We start from the raw sequence: 27,319 nt of genomic DNA, 5'->3' as shown, positions 1-27,319 counted from the left end.
AAAAAAACAACTCATTTAGGCTACAGGATCAACCATTAAGTACATAGCGTGCTCGGAATAGCTGACCTATGTGCATGTAAGAAGAAGATGGAGCATGTAAAAAGATTTGTATATAGGCTACTGAATTGCTTATGAGTAGCCTACTATATTTTGTTAGTGTAGAGAAGTTGATTAAAAAATATAGAAGATAATCACATAGAAGGATAACAATCACGTTTTGGAAAAAAATACTCGTTAAATTAAAGAAGAATTTATTATTGGATGTGAATAAGGCTTTCAGAATTTCTTAGGATTTGGTTCCTAAAAGATTTATTTACATAGCTCGCCTATTTTTTTCTTAAATATTAAAGCAAGTCCTTAATTGTTGCAGAGTGGCTTTTTCTGTTTAACATTTAATCATATATTATTAGTGGCCTCTCGAGGTCCAGCCTTGATTGTACTTACGTAGTCTTTTCTTGCGTAATAGAAAGTGTAATTTATTAAAAAAAATATTCAATTTCAGGATTTATATTAGAACATCTTTATCTTCCCTTTAATGTAAACTTACGAACCAGGGTGGTGCCAAATATCTAGTAATTCGTCCAGAAACAAAGAGCCTGATAAAAAGGGTTACGTTGATACTGTAATCAAAGCTATCTCTATCAGTTTGTCGGACATAAAAAAAATATTTTAAAAAGGATAAAGATCTTTCGGAGCCACTGATGGCACATAGAGCGTCAACAATAGTCGACATTTCAGTTGCCGGGCTAGCTTGATGTAAAACGATACATCATTCCGTTTCTTTTTAAATTTAACTCCACACACAGAAAAATATGTTTACTTTACTGAAGTCGATGCAGTGCAGAGTCATCAAAAGAGTCATTATTAAGAATTCCAAAACCTTTTGTGAACGGATGCTGCTTATATAAATAGTCAGTTCCACGGACAGAAACTGTTTTAGAAAATCCCTTTCATTTCTTGGAGAACAGTCTGCTCCACATGCGCCCACAGAGAGAAAGCCCTTTTCTAGAGAATGCAGCAAGTGAAATTTAGTCTCCCTCTAATTTTCAAGTAAGACCTCTGGGATTCCTACTTAGTTTTATTATCCAGATTAAAGTGTTATTCAGTAAACAGTGATTTTGTTAAATGTTATAGAGGCTGGTAAAAAATGTATCCTGCTTGAGAATGGATTTTAGGTTTATTTCTTCTGGTGAGTTGGAATATATTGATTGTGATTGTTTTACCGTTTCAAACAGAGATTGGTCATTCATGATGATCACAAAATCAATTTACTTTTTACTTTTTTGAATTAGGATAGCTAAGTACGTGCGTAAGAAACTGGGCCTTTGGGTACTGCTTTTCGCCCAACCCCAACACTTTGCCAATCTTGTTTTGGTTTGATGTTTTCCATGGGATTACCTGCTAGTTATTTCATGTTTTTGCATATTCTCCACCCTTCCCCAAAAAACTAGGTTCTTTGGTACTGCTCTTCCAGGAGTTTTCTATTTTTTTTTATTTCTTATATTTTACTTGTAATTTACCTGCTGTTTTTCACTCTTATCCAAATTTATATCCCCCCCCCCCGTCCTCTACTAAATCGTCCCCTAGTAAATCAATAAAGCATAGAAATGGCAGACAGTTAAAAAAATTGTGAGCAGAGTAGAAAACCAAAAAAAGGTACTCTGGTTGTGGAGTGATGTTGACCTTAGCGTGGTAGTGTAATACGGGACCCAAAGATCGAAGATTTTTGCAGTAACACGCTGCAGGGCCGACGCAGGGATCTTAGAAGCCAAGAAGCATCGTTAATCCGATTACTTACCGATTATATTAAACCAGAAAAAACAGAGCAGATTAAATATGCGATGAAATGAGAAGCTGACCCAAGATTTTGTAAAACCAAATAAAAATTGAATTTAATTCCAGGCAAAGCACTCTAAACTTTGCAGTCGAAAATAAAATGCAAACATACTTGCGACTGACTTATTTTAAAGTCAAGTTGTAACAAACATTTAAGTGGTTTCGAATTCATTGCAACCCAGGTTTTACTTACCTATAACAGAGGAGAATCGCGACAAAAAATATTTCAACAAAATTACGATTGTGTTCAGTTTTCGGTGCTTTTCCTTGATATTGTGCCTTATAACGAATTAAAAAAAACTTTTCAATAGAAAAAAAAGAATGACAAAACAAATAGAAATTATTTTGTATGTAAAAGGACTGCACAGAGTCCCTTCCTTTGCCTCCCACATTGTGTACGAAAGTTTAATTAGGACTGTAGAGAGCTGTTGTGGAGTGCTAGAGAGTGTTTCGAGTGCAACAAATATAGCAACTTGATAGTTGAAAGTGTTTAACCTGTGATTTTTGGCAATATAAAAATCACTTGAAAGATTGATAAATCACTAGGGGTGGTAACCCTGACTGCCATGCACAAATACTGTTAATTCGAAGTTTACAGTTCTCTATATTGTAAGAAGAAAAGTCATATTTTGGCATCGGTAACGGGGATGTGTCGTATTTTTTTCCTTTTCTTTCAAGAGGCCATCACACAGAGTAGATGGTCATAGAAAAATAAATAAGGGCTCATCAGCAATTTAATGTTTATATGTAGTACGCTTTATAAACTATAAAGAGATGGGGCCACATAAGATACTCTGTTCGGCTATTTTGCGCAGCCTACCAACAATGTTGACCCGATAAGCGCAAAAATTCTGTCGAATGGAAATTCTGAGATAATCAATCAATTCAACAATGTTAAAAAGGTTCTGTTTTTTTTTGGGGGGGGGGGCACAGTATCTTAAAAATCTTGTTTATTTGTCTAATTATTATAGCCCACATACTGACATAAAATTTCTACGGTTTTACGGAGGTGCAACTTCAAATCTCTATTTGTTAAATTTTCTGCGTTATCTTTTTTTTTTTACTTAGCCTCTAAATTTTGCTTCTTAACTTTAATGTCTTTTTTATAATTTTCAGTGATTAATTACACCAAATACTGACCATCATTTTGTAACTTAAGAAAAAAAAAATGTCATGTTTAAAATTTTTATTTTTCTCCTAATATTAAAACCTCAATAGAAAAACAACTTGTTGGGATTATTACTTGCTTCAAATAAAAGAAGAATTTACAAATTAACTGGGAAATTAAAGGGATGGCCATCATAGCTGAGGGTAACCCAGTTCTTTTATGGGGAAAAGCATACTTGCCAAAGTAAAATAAAGTAAACGGAATTAAATCTACCAAAAAAGAAATTCAATACGACAAAAGAGCGGTGTTAGAACTACAAAAGCACAAAAAGTAACCCGATGGCTCAAGGGCTGTAGTCCTCTTTACCTTTTTCCCTCGTAACTTTAAAGGTGTCGTAGAATTGGAAATAAAGAAAAAAAACACCATAAAACATTAGCGTAAAGAGCAAGGATTGAGCAAAGACCAGCCACCCTCATCTAGGGTATAATTTCTGTTTATTTTTAACTTGAATATCACTCATTACTTTCAGTTGAAACACATTCGTTTTTTATTTAGTTTCAAAAAGTTCGTGGTAACGAACTGTAAGCAAGGAGCGACCCGGCTCAATAGTAACCGAAACTGTTAAAAACGGAATTTTGATACCAATGAATACATCAAAAGAATGAAATTTGTATGCTGATTTCAAATATATAAGTTTCATCAAGTTTAGTCTTACTCATCAGACGTTATGTGCCTGAGAAAATTTACCTTATTTTCGAAAAAAGGGGGAAAGCCCCTAAAAGTAATAGAACCTTAATGAAAATCACACTATCAAATTCAGCATATCTGAAACCCTACAGTAGAGGTTTCAAGTTCCTATCTGCAAAAATGTGAAATTTTTTATTTTTTGCCAGAAGAAAGATCACGGATGCGGGTTTATTTGTTTTTGTGTTTGTTTGTTGTTTTTTTTTCTGGGGTGATCATATCGACCCAGTGGTCCTAGAATATCGCGGCAGGGCTAATTTAAACCAAAATTAAAAGTTCTAGTGCCCTTTTAAGTGACCCAAAAAAATGGAGGGCAACTAGGCTCTCTCCCACGCTCATTTATTTCCCAATGTCACCGGATAAAAATTTTGAGATAGCCATTGTGTCCAGCATGGTCGGAAAATATAATAGCTATGTCTTTGAGGATGACTTAATTCCCCACAGTCCCCAGGGGCCCAGGGGAGAGGCTGCAAGTTATGAATTTTGTCCAATGTTTACATATAGTTTGGTTTATTGGGAAGTATACAGACGTTTTCAGGGGGAATTTTTTTTTGGTAGTGAGGGTAGGTGGGTCGGGGGTTACGAGGTAGGATCTTTCCATGGAGGAAGTTTTCATGGGGGAGAGGACATTGCTATGAAGGGGGCGCCCAATTTCCCAGCATTTGTTTTTCAAACGATCAAAAATTAAATAAAAGAAAACAAGTTTTCAACTGAAAAACTTTTCAACTGAGAACTTTTCCACATCAAAACTTAAAACGAATAGAAACTATTACGTATATGATTGGGTTCATCCCTTAGTCATTACTTCGCTCTTTACGCTAAAGTTTTCTTAGTACCTTCATAAGAGCTATTTATTCTAATTAACAGCCTTTATGATTAAGAGGTCATTCTTAAACCATTTGAAAAAAAAAATCGAACTTTAGTGTAAAGAGCGTGATATTGACTACGGGGCCAACACCCTAGTATACGGAATAAAAATACACGAATATAGAAGTTCGTTACGTAAGTTAATTCGCAAGTTACATATATTTATTACTAATAAAACGTTCGTAAATAAAATTAAACAACTTAGAGAAAGCCATTAAGCCAAAAAAAAGTAAAATTAAAATACAAATTTGTTTTAACTATTCATGTACGGTGAGCCAAAAACAAAACCTGCATTAATTCAAAACCGCTCAGAAATTAAATAAAAAAAAACAAGTTTTTTTTTTAACAGAAAGTAAGGAGCGACATTAAAACTTAGAAAGAACAGGAATTATTACGTATATGAAGGGGGTTGCCCCCTCCTCAATGCCTCACTCTTTATTCTAAAGTTTTTTATTGTTTAAAAAATAAAGTTGTGAGACAGAGTCAAACTTTAGCGTAAAGAGAGAGGCATTGAGGAGGGGACAGCCCTCTTTATCTACTGAAAAATTTCTGTTCATTTTCAGTGTCAACGTGGCTCCTTACTTTCCATTAAAAAAAACTTGGTTTTTTTATTTAATTTTTGAAGGTTTTTAAATTAGTGCAGGTCTTGGTTTTGGCTCACCGTACATGAATAATTAAAACAGAATTTGCATATTAATATTATTTTTTTTTGGTTAAATGGCTTTCTCGAAAGTTGTTTAATTTTATTTACGAACGTTTTTAATAGTAATAAATATACATAACTTACGAATTAACTTACGTAACGAATTTCTATATTCATAACGAACTGTCTTTTATATTCTATATTCGTATCCATGGGCATTTGGGTATAGAATTCCTTGGTCTCTTCTTAAGAGGAAAATGCTTATCCAACAGAGCTCCCATACGACACACAAATAAACTTGTTGCACATTCAACATCATTAGCTTCAAGAACACAAGACCAATCATTACTCTGAGGACTAAGAATTAAATTAGAAATTTCTTTATCTGTAAAATTTCTAAAAGAAGACTCACCTTGCTCATTCACAGCAATCTCAGTTTTAGGCACAAAAAGTGATAGATAAATATGGAAGTGATCAGACAGATCAGTGAAAACAAGACCAGAAGTAAACTTCAATTTAGGAGAATGAGAAATGAAAATATTATCTATCAAAGTGGCAGAATCAAACAGTTCGTGGTAACGAACTGTAAATAAGGAGCGACCCGGCTCAATGGTAACCGAAACTCTAGAAAACGGAATTTCATACCAATAGATACATCAAAACAATCAGATTTAAATGATGATTTCAAATATATAAGTTTCATCAAGTTTAGTGCTACCCATCAAAAGTAAAGCACCTGAGAAAATTTGGCTGATTTTCGAAAAAAGAGGGGAAGACCCCCTAAGAGCTATAAAACCTTAATGAAAATAATACCATCATATTCAGCGTATCAGAGAACCCTAATACAGAGGTTTCAAGCTCCTATCTACAAAAATGTGGAATTTTGAATTTTTTGCCAGAAGAAAGTTCACGAATGCGTGTTTATTTATTTATTTTTTTTTCTTTTTCCCAAGGGTGATCTTATCGACCCAGTGGTCCTAGAATATCGTGAGAGGAATCACTGGAACGGAAATTAAAAGTTCTAGTACCTTTTTTAAGTGACCAAAAAAATGGAGGGCAACTATGCCCCCTCCCACGCTCACTTTTTCCCAATGTCACTCGATCAAAATTTTGAGATTGCCATTTTGTTCAGCATGGTCGAAAATATGATAACTATGTCTTTTATGATGACTTAATCCCCCGAAGTCCCCGAGGGGAGGGCTGAAAGTTATGAACCTTACCCAATGTTAGCATATAGTATTGGATATTGGGAAGTATACAGACGGTTTGAGGGGGATTTTTTCTGGTAGTGGGGGGGGGGGGTCGGGGGTTATTTGGGAGGATATTTCCATGAAGAAAGTTTTCATGGGGGAAGGGACATTGCTATGAAGGGGATGCCGGATTTTCCAATATTATTTAAAAAAGATCAGAAATTATAAAAAAAAACAAGTTTTTCAACTGAAGGTAAGGAGCAACATCAATACTTAAAACGACAGAAAACATTACGTATATGAATAGGTTCACCCCCCGGGTCAATACCTCGCTCTTCAAGCCAAAGATTTTTTAGTACTTTCATAAGAGCTATTTATTCTAACTAACGGCATTTGTGATTAAGGGTCATTTTTAAAGAATTGGAACAAAATTCTAACTTTAGCTTAAAGAGCAAGGTATTCACTAGGAGGAAAACCCTCTAATATACGTATTAAAAAATATATGAACATACAAGTTCGTTACGTAAGTTAATTCCTAAGTTACGTATATTTATCACTAATAAAAACGTTCGTAAATAAAATTAAACAAGTTTCGAGAAAGCCATTTAACCAAATAAAAGTAAAATTAATATTCAAATTATTTTTAATTATTCATGTACGGTGAGCCAAAATCAAAACCTGTATTAATTCGAAAACGTTCAAAAATTAAATTAAAAAAAAAACCTGTTTTTTAACTGAAAGTAAGGAACGACGTTGAAACTTAAAACAAACAGAAATTATTCCGTATATGAAAGGGGCTGTGCCCTCCTCAACGCCTCGCTCTTTACGCTAAAGTTTGACTATGTCTCACAACTTTATTTTTAAAAACAATAAAAAAATTTAGCGTAAAGAGCGAGGCGTTGAGGCCGGGACAGTCCTTTTCATATACGGAATAATTTCTGTTCGTTTTAAGTTTTAATGTCACTCCTTACTTTCAGTTAAAAAAAAAAGTTTTTTTTATTTAATCTCACATACAAATGAAGATTGGTCAGCTTTCTTACTATTACTACGTTTCTGTTTCATACTCTAACTCCAAATTGAGCGAATGTAGGGGTATGCCATCATTCAGTTATATTGGCTCTGTTGGGTTTTATTTTATTTCAAAATTAACTGACTCCTTATATGATGATTAAATAAAAGTAAACAAGTTTTTTTAACTGAAAGTAAGGAACGACTTTAAAACTTAAAACGAACAGAAATTATTCCTTATATGAAAGGGGCTGTCCCCTCCTTAACGCCTCGCTCTTTACGCTAAAGTTTTTTATTGTTTTAAAAAACTAAGAGTTGTGAGAAAGTCAAACTTTAGCGTAAAGAGCGAGGCGTTGAGGACGGGACAGCCCCTTTCATATAAGAAATAATTTCTGTTCGTTTTAAGTTTTAAAGTCGTTCCTTACTTTCAGTTAAAAAAAACTTGTTTTTCTTATTTAATTTTTGAACGTTTTTGAATTATTGCAGGTTTTGATTTTGGCTCACCGTATATGAATAGTTAAAACAAATTTTGCATATTAATTTTACTTTTATTTGGTTAAATGGCTTTCTCGAAACTTGTTTAATTTTATTTACGAACGTTTTTATTAGTAATAAATATACGTAACTTACGAATTAACTTACGTAACGAATTTCTATATTTATATATTTTTAATAAGTATATTAGGGAGCTCGCCCCCTAGTCAATAACTCGCTATTTAATCTAAAGTTCGAATTTTGTTCCAATTCTTTAAAAATGACCCCTTAATCACAATGGCCGTTATTTAGAATAAATAGCTCTTATGAAAGTACTAAAAAATCTTTGGCTTAACGAGCGAGGTATTGACTAGAGGGTGAACCCAATCATACATTTGATATTTTCTGTTCATTTTAAGTTTTGATGTTACTCCTTATTTTCAGTTGCAAAACTTGTTTTTATATTTAATTTCTGATCTTTTTTTTAATAATGTTGGGAAATCCGGAGCCCCCTTCATAGCAATGTCCCTTCCCCCATGAAAACTTCCTTCATGAAAAAGTCTTCGCAAATAGACCCCGACCCACCCACCCCCTTACTACCAGAAAAAATCCCCCCTGAAAACGTTTGTATACTTCTTAATAACCAATGCTAGGCTATATGTTAACATTGGGTAAAGTTCATAACTTTCAGGCCTCCCCCCGGGAACTTCGTGGGATTAAGTCATCCTAAAGGACATACTTATCATATTTTCAACCATGCTGAACAAATGGCTATCTAAAAATTTTGATCAGGTGACTTTGGGAAAAAATGAGCGTGGGAGGGGGCCTAGTTGCCCTCCATTTTTTTGTCACTTAAAAAGGACACTAGAACTTTTAAATTCCGTTCCAATGAGTCCTCGAACGATATTCTAGGACCACTGGGTCGATACGATCACCCCTGAAAAAAAAAAAAAAAAAAAAAAAAAAAAAAAAAAAAACGAGCATCCGTGATCTTTCTTCTGGCAAAAATACAAAATTCCGCATTTTTGTAGATAGAAGGTTGAAACCTCTACAATATGATTCTCGGATACGCTGAATTTGATGGTTTGATTTTCATTAAGATTCTACAACTTTAAGTGGTTCTTTCCCTCTTTTTTCGAAAATCAGCCTAATTTTCTCAGGCGCGTAACTTTTGATGGGTAGGACTAAACGTGATGAAAGTTATATATTTGAATTTAGCATTGAAATCTGATTCTTTTGATGTATCTATTGATATCAAAAACCCGTTTTCTAGAGTTTCGATTACCATTGAGCCGGGTCGCTCCTTACTTACAGTTCGTTACCACGAAATATTTGATATAAGGTGTAGATTCAACTAGTATAAGATTTTAGAGCGTCCTTGCCCATCTTTTTTTTTTGTCCATAAGAAATTGGTTTGTTTTTGTTAAATTACCGCAATTTAATTCCAGTGCTAAAAAAAATTAATTCGGTTTATTCCCCAGAGTCTCTAGGGAAGTCAAAAGGCTAAAAAGAAAACGCGATATGTATCAAACAGTTCGTGGTAACAAACTGTAAGTAAGAAGCGACCCGGCTCAATGGTAACCGAAACTGTAAAAAACGGAATTTTGATACCAATAGATACATCAAAAGAATCAAATTTTAATGCTGATTTCAAATATCAAGTTTAGTCCTATCTATCAAAAGTTAGGTGCCTGAGAAAATTTGGCTGATTTTCAAAAAAAGGGGGAAAGACCCCCTAAAATTTATAGAACCTTAATGAAAATCACACCATCATATTCAGCGTATCAGAGAACCCTACTGCGGAGGTTTCAAGCTCCTATCTTTAAAAATGTGGAATTTTGCATTTTTCGCCAGAAGAAAGATCACGGATGCGTGTTTATTTGTTTGTTTGTTTGTTTTTTTTTGTTGTTTTTTTTCCCCAGGGGTGATCGTATTGACCCAGTGGTCCTAGAATATGGTGGGAGGACTCAATCGAACGGAAATTAAAAGTTATAGTGCCCTTTTTAAGTGACCAGAAAAATGGAGGGCAACTAGGCCCCCTCCCACGCTCATTCTTTTTCCAAAGTCACCCGATCTAAATTTTGAGATAGCCATTTTGTTCAGCATGGTAGAAAATATGATAAATATGTCTTTTAGAATGATTTAATCCCCCGAAGTCCCCAGGGGGAGGGCTGAAAGTTATGAACTTTACCCAATGTTAATCTTTAGTATTGGTTATTGGGAAGTATACATACGTTTTCAGGGGGGATTTTTTCGGGTAGTGGGGGGGGGGGAGTGGATTGGGGGTTATGTTGGAGGATCTTACCATGAAGGAAGTGTTCATGGGAGAAGAGACATTGCTATGAAGGGGGTGCCGGATTTCCCAGAATTATTAAAATAAAGATCAGAAATTATATATATAAAAAAACAAGTTTTTTAACTGAAAGTAAGGAGCAACATCAAAACTTAAAACGAACATAAAACATTATCCATATGATTGGGTTCATTCCCTAGTCAATACCTCGCTCTTTAAGCCAAATATTATTTAGTATTTTCATAAGAGCTATTTATTCTAATTAACGGCATTTGTGATTAAGGGGTCATTTTTAAAGAATTGGAACAAAATTCGAACTTTAGCTTAAAGAGCAAGGTATTGACTAGTGGGTGAACCCTCTAATATACATATTAAAAATGTAAGAATATAGAGGTTCGCTACGTAATTTAATTCGTAAGTTACGTATATTTATTACTAATAAAAACGTTCCTAAATAAAATTAAACAAGTTTCGAGAAAGCCATTTAACCAATTAAAAGTAAAATTAATATTCAATTTTTTTTTTATTATTCATGTACGGTGAGCCAAAATAAAAACCTGCATTAAATCAAAAACGTTCAAAAATTAAATTAAAAAAAAAAGTTTTTTTAACTGAAAGTAAGGAACGACGTTAAAACTTCAAACGAACAGAACTTATTCCGTATATGAAAGGGGCTGTCCCCTCCTCAACGCCTCGCTCTTTACGCTAAAGTTTGACTTTCTCACAACTCTATTTTTTTTAAACACCTGATAACCCCCATGCCTTATCAAGACCAGAACACAATTTTTCGCTTTACTGAAAACAAAATATGTTTGAAATGTTTTCACTTTTCTTACTTTCATAAATAAAAAATTATCTATAAAGGAATAAATATCAGTGTATGTCAATTAAACTGACAATCCACGATAATTTGTTGTTTTTTTTTTTCAGTAAAGTGCAAATTGTGTTCTGATCTTGAACAACTCGTAAACTGTGTCTCTGTAAACTGTATAACCCTCTCTTGAGAGATTCTGGCTTAGTAAAGCACATTGAATAGTTCTATGGTGATGAACCTACAATATATATAATAGATACCTCCCCATCGACCAAAACAAACCTTGGTTAATACCTATAAGAAATCGCATTCACAAGAAACATAACCATCAATCATTGTGATTGAACAAGATTATACCCCAGACGCAATGTATCAAAGAAAGATTACCCATAGAAGATTGTAATCAAGAAATCTTGTACTCACGCAAAACCTGATCTATGGTTTGCACTCCCACTCTGTTGCAGTTTCTAAATGATGCGCCGAAAGACCATTGCACCGAGTAAATATTTCAACCAAAGGTGATTTAACGAGAGAAAAATGTCGCCCATGGGCGCAATCTTCATTGAACTTCATTCTCCCTTGAAGAGCTTTAGTTCAGTTCAATTCTCCCTTGAAGATTTTAATTAACGTATCTTATTTGACAAGAAATTCTCATATATACAATGATGAATAAGCATCATTCTTATGGGTGCAATCATTGTGGGTGTAAATTCTCGAAGAGTAGTGTTTTAAAGGAAGTTTCTTTTGCAACATGTTCCGGGAGTGTAACTCCTCTGCAACGCTAAAGCTCTTGGTGATCTTTACAATAATAACTCTTCCTGGTAAGCGAAGAGAGGGTGCAAGTTTAGCCATAAGAGAAAAAAGCTTGACATTTAATAGTTGATTTCTTATAACAATGGTCGCAAGAATGACATATGACAACCATCACACTTTTTGCAGTGCAAGAAGAAAAGAACAAAATGTAAAGATAATAATTACTTGGCAGTGGAGGAGGGAGAGAGCAGCATTTGAAATACATTGGCACTTCTTGTAGTAAATTTTTTCGTAATGACAAACTATAACAAAAAAGAATCTGTATCCCTGAAAGCGTAAATCCACGGGAGATGGCCCCCAAAGGAATGATACACGTTCGGAACATACTAACTACGCATTCAACTTAGCGTGGACGCGATTTCCCATGGGTGAAATTTTCTTTGAGTCTAATCTCTAGTGGATACAATCTTGCACAGCGTAGTTTACTGGAAGGACTTTGCTCATGCGGAATTCCAGGTGCAACATTCTGTGCTGAATGTAGATCTTTGGGGTCAATCTTCCCTGAGTGTCCTTTTGTTCTGAGCTAAATTTTCAATTTGTTTATTGTATTTATTTGTCATTTTTAATACCTATCATTGTTTTTTCTGTTATTGAAGGTGTCATTTCTTGTTTAAGTCGTTACTAATTTTAAAAAATGTAAATAGTTCCATTGTTTTAAGCTTCACTGTTTTTCGTTTCCATTTTGATTGGTCGGTGGCTATTCAAGTCAATATTTTGTCTGCAAAGGCTAATTATACGCTCCATTCAGTGGGCTTTTTTTCTATTCAAATTAATCTAGGAGTAGAAGGTTGAAACGTTTTACTATTTCGTACGAACATACACCCACAGAAAATTAGATTTAAAAAATCTGCTTCCAAAAAATTTCCCCAAGAAAAGTTACACCAATAGCGTAATTTTTGTGGGGGGAAACCTTCTATGGATGCAAACTTCTTTGGTAGTGCATTAAATGTGTAAAATTTTTCAAAGATTAAATATTCCAAGCACTCACTCTTCCTTGGGTATGCCATTTTGTGGGGTATAATTTTTGATGGTTGTGATTAATACAGTGTAATCCTTAGTGGGCATGATCTTTGTTCGGTGTAATTTCTATAGGCAGTGTTGTACTATTTCATGAGTATAACTCTCTTAATTCCTCTTTAAGGGAAAAATTTACATTGGGCATAAAAATCTTACTTTTCGTTAGGACAGCTGATAATAGAAAAAAAGGAAGGAAAGTTTTTATTTCAACAGGTAAATAATGACCCGAAAGGACAACAAATATTCAATACCTTTTTAAGATAATTTCTATTTTTGTATTTTGAGATAAAAACAATGATAATAGTTTCTAATGGCATATCGAAGACTGAAATTTCATGTGGTATTGGTCAAAACAATGACACCCATCCTGATGACACAATTAGATTAATATTTCTTTTTTTCATTTACTGGTAAAAATAGATACAACTAATGAAATGACAAAGGAAAACGACAAATGACTAGACAATCTATGGCGAAAACAATCATGACAATGTTAATTTTTTATTGCCAACTCTCTGCAAACAGCTTCAAACTACAGCTGCTATTTTCCGTTTTTTTTGTACCACAAAGAATAATGTCTATGACAGTGGGGACAATCAAAAAACCCTTATAATATTTTAGTCTAAAAGTTCACTTAAATATTGGAAATGTGGCATTTGTAAGGTAAATTGTTTATGATCACATTTCAAAAAGCTGGCAAGGTTCCTCATCTGAAAGGAAACTTCCTTCACAATGGAAAGTTCAACCTGCTCCGCAACATAGCCAGTTAAACTAATCCTGAGTTAATTTTAAGAGCTATATTAGATTAATATAAATACTAGGACAATTATATTTACTGTTACTCGGTTATCCGAATGTCTTTGGCACACGACTATGCGTAATGTTACGTAAAAAAAGGTCAATATTTTTCATAGACCGAGACCGATCACTTTGTGTGAAAATATCACGGTACTGTGAACCCCTTGATAAGACTGTTTTTATGTCCAGAACTGTTTCTTTGAAGGGCTTGTCTGCTCAAAGCCACCTATAATGTATGTATATTATACATACAAATGTATAAATGTATATGCATAAATTTATTGACCATCATAAATTTGAAAATACAACACTGATGGAAATTAAATATAAAATTCATAAATAAAAAAAAAATTTAAACAAGTTTAATCATTGCAAAAAATATAAACAAATGAAATCAGTAAAAAACAGTTTCAACGGTGCTTTCACCAGTAAACTGCTTCTGGAACCTCTTGTTTTTCTGTTCTTTTAATTAGGCGAAAACACCGACCAAAATATTGCAAAGGTGAGAAAATGTGGGAAAACAGAAGTGTTATACACTCTATCCAATATAAAATGATTAAATCTCATCTTTAGTGCATCCAAAAACTATGCACTTACCATAGTTCATAAAATTCATAAATAAAAAAAAATTTAAACAAGTTTAATCATTGCAAAAAATATAAACAAATGAAATCAGTAAAAAACAGTTTCAACGGTGCTTTCACCAGTAAACTGCTTCTGGAACCTCTTGTTTTTCTGTTCTTTTAATTAGGCGAAAACACCGACCAAAATATTGCAAAGGTGAGAAAATGTGGGAAAACAGAAGTGTTATACACTCTATCCAATATAAAATGATTAAATCTCATCTTTAGTGCATCCAAAAACTATGCACTTACCATAGTTCATAAAATTCATAAATAAATAAAAAATTTAAACAAGTTTAATCATTGCAAAAAATATAAACAAATGAAATCAGTAAAAAACAGTTTCAATGGTGCTTTCACCAGTAAACTGCTTCTGGAACCTCTTGTTTTTCTGTTCTTTTAATTAGGCGAAAACACCGACCAAAATATTGCAAAGGTGAGAAAATGTGGGAAAACAGAAGTGTTATACACTCTATCCAATATAAAATGATTAAATCTCATCTTTAGTGCATCCAAAAACTTTGCACTTACCATCGTTCATAAAATTCATAAATAAAAAAAAATTTAAACAAGTTTAATCATTGCAAAAAATATAAACAAATGAAATCAGTAAAAAACAGTTTCAACGGTGCTTTCACCAGTAAACTGCTTCTGGAACCTCTTGTTTTTCTGTTCTTTTAATTAGGCGAAAACACCGACCAAAATATTGCAAAGGTGAGAAAATGTGGGAAAACAGAAGTGTTATACACTCTATCCAATATAAAATGATTAAATCTCATCTTTAGTGCATCCAAAAACTATGCACTTACCATAGTTCATAAAATTCATAAATAAAAAAAAATTTAAACAAGTTTAATCATTGCAAAAAATATAAACAAATGAAATCAGTAAAAAACAGTTTCAATGGTGCTTTCACCAGTAAACTGCTTCTGGAACCTCTTGTTTTTCTGTTCTTTTAATTAGGCGAAAACACCGACCAAAATATTGCAAAGGTGAGAAAATGTGGGAAAACAGAAGTGTTATACACTCTATCCAATATAAAATGATTAAATCTCATCTTTAGTGCATCCAAAAACTATGCACTTACCATAGTTCATAAAATTCATAAATAAAAAAAAATTTAAACAAGTTTAATCATTGCAAAAAATATAAACAAATGAAATCAGTAAAAAACAGTTTCAACGGTGCTTTCACCAGTAAACTGCTTCTGGAACCTCTTGTTTTTCTGTTCTTTTAATTAGGCGAAAACACCAACCAAAATATTGCAAAGGTGAGAAAATGTGGGAAAACAGAAGTGTTATACACTCTATCCAATATAAAATGATTAAATCTCATCTTTAGTGCATCCAAAAACTATGCACTTACCATAGTTCATAAAATTCATAAATAAAAAAAAACTTAAACAAGTTTAATCATTGCAAAAAATATAAACAAATGAAATCAGTAAAAAACAGTTTCAACGGTGCTTTCACCAGTAAACTGCTTCTGGAACCTCTTGTTTTTCTGTTCTTTTAATTAGGCGAAAACACCGACCAAAATATTGCAAAGGTGAGAAAATGTGGGAAAACAGAAGTGTTATACACTCTATCCAATATAAAATGATTAAATCTCATCTTTAGTGCATCCAAAAACTATGCACTTACCATAGTTCATAAAATTCATAAATAAAAAAAAATTTAAACAAGTTTAATCATTGCAAAAAATATAAACAAATGAAATCAGTAAAAAACAGTTTCAACGGTGCTTTCACCAGTAAACTGCTTCTGGAACCTCTTGTTTTTCTTTTCTTTTAATTAGGCGAAAACACCGACCAAAATATTGCAAAGGTGAGAAAATGTGGGAAAACAGAAGTGTTATACACTCTATCCAATATAAAATGATTAAATCTCATCTTTAGTGCATCCAAAAACTATGCACTTACCATAGTTCATAAAATTCATAAATAAAAAAAAATTTAAACAAGTTTAATCATTGCAAAAAATATAAACAAATGAAATCAGTAAAAAACAGTTTCAACGGTGCTTTCACCAGTAAACTGCTTCTGGAACCTCTTGTTTTTCTGTTCTTTTAATTAGGCGAAAACACCGACCAAAATATTGCAAAGGTGAGAAAATGTGGGAAAACAGAAGTGTTATACACTCTATCCAATATAAAATGATTAAATCTCATCTTTAGTGCATCCAAAAACTTTGCACTTACCATAGTTCATAAAATTCATAAATAAAAAAAAAATTTAAACAAGTTTAATCATTGCAAAAAATATAAACAAATTAAATCAGTAAAAAACAGTTTCAACGGTGCTTTCACCAGTAAACTGCTTCTGGAACCTCTTGTTTTTCTGTTCTTTTAATTAGGCGAAAACACCGACCAAAATATTGCAAAGGTGAGAAAATGTGGGAAAACAGAAGTGTTATACACTCTATCCAATATAAAATGATTAAATCTCATCTTTAGTGCATCCAAAAACTATGCACTTACCATAGTTCATAAAATTCATAAATAAAAAAAAAATTTAAACAAGTTTAATCATTGCAAAAAATATAAACAAATGAAATCAGTAAAAAACAGTTTCAACGGTGCTTTCACCAGTAAACTGTTTCTGGAACCTCTTGTTTTTCTGTTCTTTTAATTAGGCGAAAACACCGACCAAAATATTGCAAAGGTGAGAAAATGTGGGAAAACAGAAGTTTTATACACTCTATACAATATAAAATGATTAAATCTCATATTTAGTTCATCCAAAAACTATGCAATTACCATAGTTCATAAAATTCATAAATAAAAAAAAAATTTAAACAAGTTTAATCATTGCAAAAAATATAAACAAATGAAATAAGTAAAAAACAGTTTCAACGGTGCTTTCACCAGTAAACTGCTTCTGGAACCTCTTGTTTTTCTGTTCTTTTAATTAGGCGAAAACACCGACCAAAATATTGCAAAGGTGAGAAAATGTGGGAAAACAGAAGTGTTATACACTCTATCCAATATAAAATGATTAAATCTCATCTTTAGTGCATCCAAAAACTATGCACTTACCATAGTTCATAAAATTCATAAATAAAAAAAAATTTAAACAAGTTTAATCATTGCAAAAAATATAAACAAATGAAATCAGTAAAAAACAGTTTCAACGGTGCTTTCACCAGTAAACTGCTTCTGGAACCTCTTGTTTTTCTGTTCTTTTAATTAGGCGAAAACACCGACCAAAATATTGCAAAGGTGAGAAAATGTGGGAAAACAGAAGTGTTATACACTCTATCCAATATAAAATGATTAAATCTCATCTTTAGTGCATCCAAAAACTATGCACTTACCATAGTTCATAAAATTCATAAATAAAAAAAAATTTAAACAAGTTTAATCATTGCAAAAAATATAAACAAATGAAATCAGTAAAAAACAGTTTCAATGGTGCTTTCACCAGTAAACTGCTTCTGGAACCTCTTGTTTTTCTGTTCTTTTAATTAGGCGAAAACACCGACCAAAATATTGCAAAGGTGAGAAAATGTGGGAAAACAGAAGTGTTATACACTCTATCCAATATAAAATGATTAAATCTCATCTTTAGTGCATCCAAAAACTATGCACTTACCATAGTTCATAAAATTCATAAATAAAAAAAAATTTAAACAAGTTTAATCATTGCAAAAAATATAAACAAATGAAATCAGTAAAAAACAGTTTCAACGGTGCTTTCACCAGTAAACTGCTTCTGGAACCTCTTGTTTTTCTGTTCTTTTAATTAGGCGAAAACACCGACCAAAATATTGCAAAGGTGAGAAAATGTGGGAAAACAGAAGTGTTATACACTCTATCCAATATAAAATGATTAAATCTCATCTTTAGTGCATCCAAAAACTATGCACTTACCATAGTTCATAAAATTCATAAATAAAAAAAAATTTAAACAAGTTTAATCATTGCAAAAAATATAAACAAATGAAATCAGTAAAAAACAGTTTCAACGGTGCTTTCACCAGTAAACTGCTTCTGGAACCTCTTGTTTTTCTGTTCTTTTAATTAGGCGAAAACACCGACCAAAATATTGCAAAGGTGAGAAAATGTGGGAAAACAGAAGTGTTATACACTCTATCCAATATAAAATGATTAAATCTCATCTTTAGTGCATCCAAAAACTATGCACTTACCATAGTTCATAAAATTCATAAATAAAAAAAAAAATTAAACAAGTTTAATCATTGCAAAAAATATAAACAAATGAAATCAGTAAAAAACAGTTTCAACGGTGCTTTCACCAGTAAACTGTTTCTGGAACCTCTTGTTTTTCTGTTCTTTTAATTAGGCGAAAACACCGACCAAAATATTGCAAAGGTGAGAAAATGTGGGAAAACAGAAGTGTTATACACTCTATCCAATATAAAATGATTAAATCTCATCTTTAGTGCATCCAAAAACTATGCACTTACCATAGTTCATAAAATTCATAAATAAAAAAAAAATTTAAACAAGTTTAATCATTGCAAAAAATATAAACAAATGAAATCAGTAAAAAACAGTTTCAACGGTGCTTTCACCGGTAAACTGCTTCTGGAACCTCTTGTTTTTCTGTTCTTTTAATTAGGCGAAAACACCGACCAAAATATTGCAAAGGTGAGAAAATGTGGGAAAACAGAAGTGTTATACACTCTATCCAATATAAAATGATTAAATCTCATCTTTAGTGCATCCAAAAACTATGCACTTACCATAGTTCATAAAATTCATAAATAAAAAAAAAATTTAAACAAGTTTAATCATTGCAAAAAATATAAACAAATGAAATCAGTAAAAAACAGTTTCAACGGTGCTTTCACCAGTAAACTGCTTCTGGAACCTCTTGTTTTTCTGTTCTTTTAATTAGGCGAAAACACCGACCAAAATATTGCAAAGGTGAGAAAATGTGGGAAAACAGAAGTTTTATACACTCTATCCAATATAAAATGATTAAATCTCATCTTTAGTGCATCCAAAAACTATGCACTTACCATAGTTCATAAAATTCATAAATAAAAAAAAAATTTAAACAAGTTTAATAATTGCAAAAAATATAAACAAATGAAATCAGTAAAAAACAGTTTCAACGGTGCTTTCACCGGTAAACTGCTTCTGGAACCTCTTGTTTTTCTGTTCTTTTAATTAGGCGAAAACACCGACCAAAATATTGCAAAGGTGAGAAAATGTGGGAAAACAGAAGTGTTATACACTCTATCCAATATAAAATGATTAAATCTCATCTTTAGTGCATCCAAAAACTATGCACTTACCATAGTTCATAAAATTCATAAATAAAAAAAAATTTAAACAAGTTTAATCATTGCAAAAAATATAAACAAATGAAATCAGTAAAAAACAGTTTCAACGGTGCTTTCACCAGTAAACTGCTTCTGGAACCTCTTGTTTTTCTGTTCTTTTAATTAGGCGAAAACACCGACCAAAATATTGCAAAGGTGAGAAAATGTGGGAAAACAGAAGTGTTATACACTCTATCCAATATAAAATGATTAAATCTCATCTTTAGTGCATCCAAAAACTGTGCACTTACCATAGTTCATAAAATTCATAAATAAAAAAAAAATTTAAACAAGTTTAATCATTGCAAAAAATATAAACAAATGAAATCAGTAAAAAACAGTTTCAACGGTGCTTTCACCAGTAAACTGCTTCTGGAACCTCTTGTTTTTCTTTTCTTTTAATTAGGCAGAAAACACCGACCAAAATATTGCAAAGGTGAGAAAATGTGGGAAAACAGAAGTGTTATACACTCTATCCAATATAAAATGATTAAATCTCATCTTTAGTGCATCCAAAAACTATGCACTTACCATAGTTCATAAAATTCATAAATAAAAAAAAAATTTAAACAAGTTTAATCATTGCAAAAAATATAAACAAATGAAATCAGTAAAAAACAGTTTCAACGGTGCTTTCACCAGTAAACTGTTTCTGGAACCTCTTGTTTTTCTGTTCTTTTAATTAGGCGAAAACACCGACCAAAATATTGCAAAGGTGAGAAAATGTGGGAAAACAGAAGTGTTATACACTCTATCCAATATAAAATGATTAAATCTCATCTTTAGTGCATCCAAAAACTATGCACTTACCATAGTTCATAAAATTCATAAATAAAAAAAAATTTAAACAAGTTTAATCATTGCAAAAAATATAAACAAATGAAATCAGTAAAAAACAGTTTCAACGGTGCTTTCACCAGTAAACTGTTTCTGGAACCTCTTGTTTTTCTGTTCTTTTAATTAGGCGAAAACACCGACCAAAATATTGCAAAGGTGAGAAAATGTGGGAAAACAGAAGTGTTATACACTCTATCCAATATAAAATGATTAAATCTCATCTTTAGTGCATCCAAAAACTATGCACTTACCTAAGCTTGCTAACAAAGATTGCCAAAGTCGTCACATGGCAAGAAGATTTGAACCAACTGAGACGCAGACGCCAAGATGCGTCAAAGTGTCTTGTGCTTTGGTGACATGACCACCTAGTTGTAGGTTCTAGGCTGTTGTATATCAGGCAGACATTCAGTCTTAGTTTTACTGAATGGAAGACTAATGTGATGTGAAGACATGTGGATGCATGTTTGAATGTGTATGCGTGTTTGTGTGTGTGTTTGGGTATATATATGTGTATTTTTGTGTGTATGTAATGTACGTAGATGTGTGTACATGTATGTATCTGTATGCATGTGTATATTTGAGTGTGTGTGTGTGTCTTTGATTATGTGCGTGTATATGCTTGTATGTGTGCGCTTATAAATGTGTGTGTGTGTGTGTATGAACGTGTTTGTATTTGTGTGTGTAAGTATGTGTCACTGTAGAAAAAAACTGGATTTCCAACAAAATTATAAATAGTTTTTTTTATAAAAATAGTTTGGATTTCAATTGTAGATTAAATTTTCTTGTTTATTATATCAAATTTGAATTTTGTGCTGTTTAAAGTAATTTTATATAAACACACTCTTATATACACAGTAACACACATTACTCGATTTAAAAAAAAGTTTAGTTTATAATTAATATTTTGTAGAAAAGTGAGTATATTATGGCATTTTTTTAGTCTCATATTGCTTATGGGACAGTTACAGTGTATTAATAAAAGAAAATAAATCTTTTTTGGTCGTGTCTAAGTAAAGACAAGACAGGACTCACAGTCTCAGGACTGTCTCAAATAGAGAGTCTTGTCTATATGAAAACAAAACTCAGAAAGACCTTCCCGTTCTCTTTGAGCGGGAGAAGGACTGGTTCTGGCTTATGTCGGTACTTGGGTATTGAGGACCGATCGTAGCTGCTATCATGGCCTTTTGGGATGAGACAGATACAGATGTAATCTGAGTGGTTGTGGAAATACTAATCCTTGTGATATTTCCATGGGAGCAAGATATGGATAATATTCACTATATGTTATTAAAGGTTACCACAGTTAATAAATCCTCACCAAATATGATGATTTTACAGGTAATTCAGTAAACAAATTGAAATGTCAATTAGGGTTTGTAAATCAAACATTTTTGTTTCTCGACAAGAAGGAAATTCAATAATGATTAGGGAATTCCAATAAAGCTTTGAATATTCAATTTTCAGCAGTTGAAAATCCAGTTATTTTTATTGGTTTAAGATTACAAAAAAATTTGGTTGAATTTCAAACAATTTTTTTTTACAGAGGTAGAGACATCATATTACGCTATTGGTGTAACTTTTCTGAGTGAAATTTTTCGGAAGCAGATTTTTTAAATCTAATTTTCTGGGGGTGTATGTTTGTACGAAATAGTAAACTTTTCAGCCTTCCACTCCTAGAGTAATTTGAATAGAAAAATAATCCACTGAATGGAGCCCAAAATTAGCCTTAGCAGATAAAACATTGACTTCAATAGCCACCGACCAATAAAAATGGAAACGAAAAACAGTGAAACTTAAAATAATGAAACTATTCACATTTTTTAAAATTAGTAACGACTTAAACAAGAAATGTCACCTTCAAAGACAGAAAAAACAACGATAGGTATTAAAAATGACCAATAAATACAATAAAACAAATTGAAAATTTAGCTCAGAACAAAAGGACACTCGAGGAAGATTGACCCAAAAAATCTACATTCAGCACAGAATGTTCCAGGTGCACCTGGAATTCCGCCTGAACAAAGTTCTTCCAGTAAACTATGCTGCGCAAGATTGTATCCACTAGAGATTAGACTCAAAGAAAATTTCACCCATGGGAAATCGCGTCCACGCTAAGTTGAATGCGTAGTTAGTATTTTCCGAACGTGTACAATTCCTTTGGGAGCTATCTCCCGTGGGTTTACGCTTTTGGGGATACAAATTCCTTCTTGTTATAGATTGTCATTACGAAAAAATGTACTACAAGAAGTGCCAACGTTTTTAAATGCTGCTCTCTCCCTCCTCCACTGCCAAGTAATTATTATGTTTGCATTTTGCTTTTTCTTCTTGCACTGCAAAAAGTGTGATCGTTTAATGTCATTCTTGCGACCATCATTATAAGAAATCAACTATTAAAAGTCAAGCTTTTTTCTTTTATGGCCAAACTTGCAACCTCTCTTACCTTACCAGGAAGAATTATCATAGGCAGCGCGATCGTGCTGCCTAAGTAAAGAACGATGTTGGCACAATGTATTATTATTAATATTTTTTTTTCCTACCAGGGCACTTCGTATCGAAGGAGTTTTCGTAGAAACTTCGAAAAGGGCTCATTCGATTGGAAATTGGGATGGCTAGTGCCCTTTTAATAGTCGAAAGTAATTGGAAGGCAACAAACACCCCTTCCACGCCCACCATTTCCCCAAAACCATCCAATCAAAATTTTGAGATAGCTATTTTGTTCAGCGTAGTTGATTTCCACATAGAAAATATGTTTTTGAGGAGGTCACTCCCCCGGAACCCTCAGGGCAAGGGTTTTAAGATATGCCCTGGGGGCATGTAAGAACAATGTTGGCACAATATATTATTTATTATTATTTTCCTTTAGACCAGGGCACTTTGTATCGAAGAAGTTGTCGTAGAAACTTCGAAAAGGGGTCATTCTATTGAAAATTGTAGTGGCTGGTGCCCTTTTTAATAGTCGAAAGTGATTGGAAGGCAACTAACACCCCTTCCACGCCCACCATTTCCCGAAAAACATCCAATCAAAATTTTGAGATAGCCGTTTTGTTCGGCATAGTTGATTTCGAGATAGAAAATATGTTTTTGAGGAGGTCACTCCCCCACAACCCTCAGGGTAAGGGTTTTAAGTTATGCCCTGGGGGCATATAAGGTTTTTATAGAAATTGTTGTCGTAGAAACTTCAAAAAAGGCTCATTCGATTGGAAATTCAATTGGCTAGTGCCCTATTTAATAGTCCAAAGTGATTGGAGGGCAACTAATCCCCCTCTCACGTCCATCTTTTCCCCAATGAGCCCTTTTCCCCAATGAGTCGAATGAGCCCTTCAAAAAGGGCTCATTCGATTGGAAATTGAAACGGCTAGTGCCGTTTTTAATAGCCAAAAGTGATTGGAAGGCAAAAACACCCCTTCCACGCCAACCATTTCCCCCAACACATCCAATCAAAATTTTGTGACAGCCATTTTGTTCCACGCATTTTTAAGTTCAGGAAATTCTACCTTTGAGCAAGACACACCCCACAGAGTCTTCAGGGCAAGGGTTATAAGTTATGCCCTGGGGGCATAAATTTTTTTATTGAAATATATGTCCTAGAAACTTGAAAAAGGGCTCATTCGATTGGAAATTTAAAGGTCTAGTACCCTTTTTAATAGTCGAAAGTGATTTGAGGGTAACTAACCCCCTCTCATGCCCACCTTTTCCCGAAGCACATCCAATCAAAATTTTTAGATAGCCATTTTGTTCAGCAAAGTTGATTTCGAGATAGAAATTATGTTTTTGAGCAAGACACTCCCCCACAGCCCTCAGAGCAAGGGACTTCAGAAACTTCGTAGAACTTCAACTTTTGTCATAGAAACTTCAAAAAAGCCTCATTCGATTGGATATTCAAAGGGGTAGGGCCCTTTTTAATAGTCGAAAGTGATTGGAGGGCAACTAACCCCCTCTCACGCCCGCCTTTTCCCCAAACACATCCAATAAAAATTGTTAGATAGTTATTTTGTTCAACATAGGTGAAAGTTCTGGAAGTTAGGTGTTTGAGGATGACATCCCCCCCCCCCCACGGCCCTCAGGGCAATGGTTTTAGGTTATGCCCTTGGGGCATATAAGTTTTTATTGAAATCTTTGTCATAGAAACTTGAAAAGGGGCTCATTCGATTAGAAATTCAAAGGGCTAGTGCACTTTTTAATAGTCAAAAGTGATTTGAGGGCAACTAACCCCCCTCTCACGACCACCTTTTCCCCAAACACATCCAATCAAAGTTTCTAGATAGCCATTTTATTCAACGTAGTTGAAAGTTTTGGAAATTAGGTCTTTTAGGATGACATCCCCTCTCCCCACAGCCCTCAGGGCAAGGGTTGTAAATTATGCTTTTAGGACATATAAGGTTTTTATAGAAAGCGATGTTGTAGAAACTTCAAAAAGGGCTCATTCAATTATAAATTCAAAGGTTCAGTGCCCTTTTAATAGTCGAAGTGATTGAAGGATAACTAATTCCCCTCTAAAGCTTACCTTTTACCCAAACACATACAATCCAAATTTTAAGATAGCCATTTTGTTCAACGTAGTTGAAAGTTCTGGAAATTAGGCCTTTGAGGATCACAACCCCCCACAGTCCTCAGGGCAAGGGTTGTAAGTTATGCCCAGGGGACATGCAAGGCTTTTATAGAACTCGTTGTCATAGAAACTTCAAAAAGGGCTCATTCTATTGGAAATTGAAATGGCTAGTGCCCTTTTTAATAGTCGAAAGTGATTGGAAGGCAACTAACACCACTTCCACGTCCACCATTTCCCCAAACATATTAAAAAAATATTTCAAGATAGTTAGATTGAATAAAGTAGTTTAAAGATATGAACGTTATACCTCAGCGCACTCCCCCCACAGTCTTCGGAATAAAGGTTAGAAGTTTTGTTCTGGGGGCATATAAAGTCTTTATTTAGGGGATCAGTAAAAGGATTGGAAAAGGGCCAATATAACTTGAAATTCGAATGGCTATTGGTCTGTTTATAGTCGACTGGAATGAGAGGGCCACCTGAACTCCTTCCACGCCCAGATTTGCCCTAAACGTATCCAATGAAAATTTTTAGATAGCCAATTTGTTCAGCGTTGTTGATTTAACGATAGAATTTCTGTTTTGAGGAGGACACTCCCCCACAGCCTTCAGGGCAAGGGTTGTAAGTTTCGCCCTGGGGGCTTATAAGATTTTTATAGAAAGTGTTGTCGTAGGAACTTCAAAAAAGACTCATTCGATTAGAAATTCAGAGGGCCAGAGCCATTTCGATCATTTGAAAGTGATTTGCGGGTAGCTAGGAACCCTCTCAGGCCTATCATTTCCCAAACACATTCAATAAACATTTTGAGATAGCAATTTTGTTCAACGTAGTTGAAAGCTCTGGACATTATGCCTTTCTGGATGACACCCCCCCCCCCCCTCAGCCCTCATGGCAAGGGTTGTAAGTTATGCCCTGGGTGCATATAAGTTTTTATTAAAATATTTGTCGTAAAAGCTTGAAAAAGGGCTCATTTGATTGGAAATTCAAGGTCTAGTGCCCTTTTTAATAGGCGAAAGTGATTTGAGGGCAACTAACCCCCTCTCAGGCCCATCATTTCCCCAAACATATCCAATAAAAATTTTTAGATAGCCATTTTATTCAACGTAGTTGAAAGTCTCGGAAATTACGTCTTTGAGGATGACAACCCCTGCCACATTCCTCAGGGCAAGGGCTGTAAGTTATACCCTGGCTGCATATAAGTTTTTATTAAAATATTTGTCGTAGAAGCTTGAAAAAGAGCTCATTCGATTGGAAATTCAAAGGGCTAGTGCCCTTTTTAATGGTCGAAAATGATTTGAGGGCAACTAACCCCTTTCTCACGCCCACCTTTTCCCCAAACACATCCAATCAAAATTTTAAGATAGCCATTTTGTTTAAGGTAGCTGAAAGTTCTGGAAATTAGGTCTTTGAGGATGACAAACCCCCACAGCCCTCAGGGCAAGAGTTGTAAGTTATTCCCTGGGGGCATATAAGGCTTATATAGAAATTTGTTGTAGAATTTTCAAAAAGGACTCATTTGATTTGAAATTGAAATTGCCCATTTTAATAGTCGAAAGTGAGTGGAGAGTAATTAACCCCCCTCTTACACCCACCATTTCCCCAAACATATTCAATAAAAGTTTAGAGATAGCCATTTTCTTCAACGTAATAGCCATTTTCTTCAACGTAGTTGAAAGTTCTGGAAATTATGTATTTAAGGATGACAAACCCCCAGAGCCCCCAGGTCAAAGGATGTAAGTTATACCCTGGGGGCATATAAGATGTTTATAGATATAACTTCAAAACTTCAAAAACTTCAAAAGGAGCTCATTCAATTGGAAATTGGGAGGACTAGTGCCCTTTTTAATAGCCGAAAGTTAATGGAGGGTAACTATCCCCTTTCTCACGCCCACAATTCCCCCAAACAAATCCAATCAAAATTTTCAGATAGCCATTTTTTTCAACGTAGCAGAAAGCTTTGGAAATTAGGTCTTTGAGGATAACAACCCCCCCCCCATACCACAGGACAAGGGTTGTAAGTGATGCCCTGGGGGCATATAATGTTTTTTATTGAAAGTGTTGTCATAGAAACTTCAAAAGGGCTCATTTGATTGGAAATTGAAAGGGCTAGTGCCATTTTTAATAGCTGAAAGTGATTGGAGAGCAACTAACACCCATCATTTTCTGAAACACATTCAATAAAAATTTTGAGATATTCATTTTGTTTAGCGTAGTTGAACGTTCTGGAAAATAGGTCTTAGAGGATGACAACCATCCTCACAGCCCTTTGGGTAAGGGTTGTAATTTATGCTTTGGGGGCATATAAGGTGTTTATAGAAAGCGTTTTCGTAGAAACTCAAAAAGGGTTCATTCGATTGGAAATCGAAAGGCCTAGTGCCTTTTTTAATAGTCGAAAGTGATTGGAAGGCTTGACATTT

At 33.7% G+C, this 27,319-nt stretch overlaps 1 protein-coding gene across 2 annotated transcripts in view; it reads left to right on the top strand.

Annotated features, from left to right (window-relative positions):
• Nucleotides 1-1,054: 1,054 nt before the first annotated feature.
• Nucleotides 1,055-27,319, top strand: part of LOC148943665 (zwei Ig domain protein zig-8-like) — a 314,535-nt gene continuing 288,270 nt past the window's right edge. For both annotated transcript variants that reach the window (XM_089101900.1, XM_089101896.1), the window contains exon 1: nucleotides 1,055-1,189. The gene's annotated coding sequence lies outside the window, so the exon portion shown is untranslated. The remainder of the gene's footprint in view (nucleotides 1,190-27,319) is intronic.

This window comes from Artemia sp. Qi Xiang Cuo, chromosome 15 (assembly GCF_049724085.1).
Source record: "Artemia sp. Qi Xiang Cuo chromosome 15, ASM4972408v1, whole genome shotgun sequence".
NCBI classification, from domain to species: Eukaryota; Metazoa; Arthropoda; class Branchiopoda; order Anostraca; family Artemiidae; genus Artemia; species Artemia sp. Qi Xiang Cuo.
The sequence above is the reverse complement of the archived record's forward strand: the minus strand, read 5'-3'. Positions and strand labels throughout refer to the sequence as shown.